The sequence below is a fragment of the Colobus angolensis genome, unplaced genomic scaffold (assembly GCF_000951035.1).
Source record: "Colobus angolensis palliatus isolate OR3802 unplaced genomic scaffold, Cang.pa_1.0 Scaffold309, whole genome shotgun sequence".
NCBI classification, from domain to species: domain Eukaryota; kingdom Metazoa; phylum Chordata; class Mammalia; order Primates; family Cercopithecidae; genus Colobus; species Colobus angolensis.
In genome coordinates, this window is record NW_012116366.1 from 1,302,851 (window position 1) to 1,307,862 (window position 5,012).

The 5,012-nt window shown below is 45.1% G+C and overlaps 1 pseudogene; it reads left to right on the forward strand.

The window, feature by feature from the left end:
* Positions 1-2,443: 2,443 nt before the first annotated feature.
* LOC105517864 lies at positions 2,444-3,442 on the forward strand (annotated as a pseudogene).
* The last annotated feature ends 1,570 nt before the right edge of the window (positions 3,443-5,012 follow it).

The following is a 5,012-nucleotide window of genomic DNA, read 5'->3' on the forward strand; positions in this document are numbered from 1 at the left end:
ACTGCACTCCAGCCTGAGCAACAGGGCAAGACTCTGTCTCAAAAAAAAAAAAGCAAACAGCATTTATTCTTGATAAAAGACTTTAAAAAGAGAAAAAAAATTTCCTACAGAGGTCCCCATTAGCAACAAATACAGTTCGCTTCTCATCCCAGCTTTCATGACCTTCATAGACATGCTGCTTCTTCATATTCGAGCTGCATCTTTCACTGACTTCGGTGGGGACCCTTCATTCTAAAAACCAATTACTCTGCACTCCACGAACACCACTAGGCCCTTCCATTCCATGTCATTCCATGTCTTTCTCTGTTCCCCACACTTGGAACGCTGTCTCGCCCTATCTGCCCAGACTATGGTCTTCACTTTCCTGCCACCTGTATCCACAGGCAACTTTCCATTGGGCCTCAAGCCAGAAATGAGCTCTTTCTTGTTCCTGTAAAGTCTCATAGCTCTTTACATTGCACTTTAGGGATTTATCATCACTTGCCTTACCTTGTAGTCATCTGGATTCTAAAGTCATGTTTTTTTACATGTTTATCTTTGCATATAACACAGTACCTCCTGTATTATGGATGCAAAATTGTTAGATAAATTGTTAAACAAACACTTGCTGGGCGAAATACACTTATAAACTTATATTTTGAATATAATATATTTAAAATATACTTATATTTTGAGATCACTTCCACATCTATTACCCCAGCACAACAATTACCAGAAGGAGGCAGAACAGATATTATTGTCTCTGTAAAACTGGGACCAGAAAGGTCAAGGAACTTTCCTTACATCACCCTGAAGGTACAGATAGATGAACAAACTCACGTCCTGCTTTTGGTGCTTCACTGGGGCTTTTTCTGCTCAACTCAACTCTCTTGGTTGTAAGCCTATACTGGGCCTTTTCTGGTCCCAAAGCAATTTGCATCACCCTCATTTTCCACTTCGCCTTGCAGTCCCCGACTCCTGGTGGTTTCAAAACACAGCCTCCTGCCAATCTCTCCCCACCCTCTGTGACATCTGTCTCAGGGACGCAGTGAGAAGCAAGGAACTAATGTTCAGGCAATGTGCTGCCCTCCTGTGATGAAAGGTGCAATCTCCATCACTACCTGGGACACAGCGTCCCTGCGTCTGTTTTGAAGCAGACCTGTGCCTTTGCAGCTGCTTCCCATGAACAGCAAAGCCATTATTCCGGCCCACTGTTCTCTTTGTTTGACACTCTCTTAAATATGCCATTTTCTTATTTTCATTAATAATGCTTTTATAACACCTGATCAGCCTGTCTGCTCTAGGTTAAGGCCTATTATTCCATTAGAGTTTGACATTTGAAATGCAATGAGGCATTCATGCACAGGTAGAGCTAATGGGGAAAATGGCTTGAGTCAGGGCTTTATGTACCATGCAGTTTGGAAAATGAGAGAGGTCAACAAGAAACAGAAGCCTGCTGTTATACCAGCCACAGAGTTCTGGGTCCAGGACACACCGGGTCCCCTGTGATAGGTTCAGGACACAGATATGACCTTTTCTGCCACCTGAGGGTATCAGGCAGGCACATCTCCTAGATTGTGTGTCTAGAAGAACCTGGAGCAGGTGAAAGAAAATTAGGCAATAGACCTGATGACAAGTCAGTGAGCCTCGAGAAATTTAATTGAACGTGTCTGCCTTTCCCGACTCCTATTCTCCAGTGTTCAGGGCAGCCAGTTATTATGGGGACCTCAGAGGATATTTACCGGCCTCTGGTGCTGCCACATGCTTGCCTTTGTTAAATGAGTGAGTTGAATGTAATACTCAAGACTAGAGGGGCCACAGAAGTAGAGAAATTCAGCCAGTGTACGTCCCAGTTTTCCTTCCTAAATCCATCAAGTGAAAATAACTGTTTACATTTTGCCTACTTGTTTATTCATCATTTACTCAACAAACACTTATTGAAGGCTTTGGACGTAGGTGCTGGGTATATCCCTGACCTCACAGAGTTTACAGCACTTACAATTTCCCCACTTTTACTTTCATTCTGACTATAACTCTTCCATGTAAGAAGGGGAAACGCCATCTTCAGTTCTGAGATGCAGAGTGAATGAAATCTCAGTGGGCATGAAAATGTATGCCTGCAGAGATGAAGAGGAGGTGGTGGGTGGTGGCAGTGGTGGAAGAAGAGGCGGAGGCGGCGGGGGTAGGGAGCCTGGAAACGCGAGCGGGGATGATAGGTGGTTTGGACCCGCCGGGCTGCCGTCGTTTCCAGACACAGTTTGTCTGGAGGAACCTCTGGAGCAGCTGCTTTTGGACAAACTCTTCTGAAAGGTGGGCAACCTAGAAAGCCAGTTGATGCCACTTGCTATTGGAGTTGTGGGTTGGCTGGCTTCTCTGGCTGATGGCATGTTGAGGTACATGGGCCAGTGGCAGCGAGGGCATCCGATCCAGAGGGGGCCACTCTAGAGGCTGGGCCACCAGCACCATGGGTCAGTGTGTCACCAATTGTAAGAATCCCTCATCGACCTTGGGCAGCAAGAATGGAGACCGCGACCCCAGCAACAAGTCACACAGCAGGCGGGGTGCAGGCCACCGTGAGGAGCAGGTACCACCCTGTGGCAAGCCAGGTGGAGATATCCTTGTCAAAGGGACCAAGAAGGCCGAGGCTGCCACTGAGGCCTGCCAGCTGCCGACATCCTCGGGAGATGCTGGGAGGGAGTCCAAGTCCAATGCTGAGGAGTCTTCCTTGCAGAGGTTGGAAGAACTGTTCAGGCGCTACAAGGATGAGCGGGAAGATGCAATTTTGGAGGAAGGCATGGAGCGCTTTTGCAATGACCTATGTGTCGACCCCACAGAATTTCGAGTGCTGCTCTTGGCTTGGAAGTTCCAGGCTGCAACCATGTGCAAATTCACCAGGAAGGAGTTTTTTGATGGCTGCAAAGCAATAAGTGCAGACAGCACTGACGGAATCTGTGCATGGTTCCCTAGCCTCTTAACAGAAGCCAAACAAGAGGATAAATTCAAGGATCTCTACCGGTTTACATTTCAGTTTGGCCTGGACTCTGAAGAAGGGCAGCGGTCACTGCATCGGGAAATAGCCATTGCCCTGTGGAAACTAGTCTTTACCCAGAACAATCCTCCAGTATTGGACCAATGGCTAAACTTCCTAACAGAGAACCCCTCGGGGATCAAGGGCATCTCCCAGGACACTTGGAACATGTTCCTTAACTTCACTCAGGTGATTGGCCCTGACCTCAGCAACTACAGTGAAGATGAGGCCTGGCCAAGTCTCTTTGACACCTTTGTGGAGTGGGAAATGGAGCGAAGGAAAAGAGAAGGGGAAGGGAGAGGTGCACTTAGCTCAGGGCCCGAGGGCTTGTGTCCAGAGGAGCAGACTTCATGGCTCTGTCCCAGGAGCAGCAGCAAGGATCTGCCAGCTGCCCTGCAGCCAACAGAGGAATTGGACTATTTTGGAAATTACTGAAGATCCGGATATTTTCTACTTTACACCTTTCTCTGCCTTGTATCTGAAAGGGCTATAAAATGCCGTATCATGTTTTAGGCACTTTCTTCATTTTTTTGGTTATTTTGGTTATTTCCTTTTTGGGGGGATCTCCCAGAATATTTGAACCTGGTCACATGTTGTGTATCTTTTTTTGAAGCCTTCAGATAGAATAAGCCTGCCATTTCTTGCACAAATTAGGTTTTTTTTGTTTGTTTTTTCCAGTAGGGGAGGGCATAGAGCAGGGAGGAGGATGGGACTGTTAGGTTGAATTAACATTACAAAATGATGCAGTGCCAGATCTCAGTTTTGCATATTGGTTTTCAGGGCAGGTCTGTACTGTGTGTAGTGCTGTTTACATGGTTGAATTTAGGTTGTAATAATTATTTTTAAAGATTTACACAGATTTGAATAGCAAAGTTAACTGTTAACCACATTGCATTAATTCCCAGGCGATTTAGAGCTCTTGGAGAGCCAAGGCCAGCCAAGAGCATGTGTAGTCTGGTGACAACCCCCTTTTAAGCTAATTTATCCAGAACCCTGATTTCCCTCACTTCTTGCTCATTCCTTCTTTGACCTATTGCATTTCATGTTGAGTTTTTCCATCAACATGCTGCACCTGTCAGTCAAGTGAGCATTTTTTAAGAACATGTTGTACTGAGAACCACTTAAGCATTGAATGCAGAAAAAGCAGTGCTACCTCAGTTTTGCTGGAAGTAGACTTCTTTGATAGTTTTCTTTCTTTGATGAAGTTTCTGTATTTTCATGTTGTAAGTGGAAATACTTTTTCTTGTTTGTTTGTTTCATTTACCTTGGAGCCAAAGTTTCTGTTCCTGGTGGTCGGGAAACTGCCTGCCGGCCAGCTGACTTGAAGGAAAACTGTGGTATGGAGCTCTGCTTGAATTTTTTTTTTTAATATTTTTATTTTTTTCTTTGAATATCATTAGCTTACTTGTCTGGCAAGGGCAGAAGCCTGGGGTTGGCCTGAACTCTGCCAAACAAATATCAAAGTGTATTTAATAGTTAAATTTGTGCCCTTTCCCTTCTTGCTGCACCCATGTTGTCACTTAACCCCCAGGAGTTATTTATTATCTTTTTGTTAAAGTCTGGCTCATTTGGGGTAATGCGATGACTGTTTAGGTTTACATGACCCTCCTCTCCTTTCCCTACCCCCAAATATGTATATATACATATATATAATATGTATATATTTTACCTACATAAAATATATATAGACAAATATATGTATCTCTATTCCTTTGTTTCTTTGCCTGCTTATACTGGCCATAAAAGAGGGAGCTGCCTTCAATGTATAAAGTATAAGAAGAGTGCCAGGGAATGCCATAATGGAGGCTTTTGGATCTGAATTTGGACCATTTTCACTAAAGAGAACATGAGTTTTGCTCAGCCCTTTCCTCACAAGAGGGAGGGCCTGGTTCCCCAGACTTCTCCACACGCACGCTTCATAAGGCCAGCTTTGGCCAGACTGCCGCAGGGACCTGAGGAACTGACTCTGGTCCTACCTGGTTTCAGTTAGAGGGTCCTCCTGTTA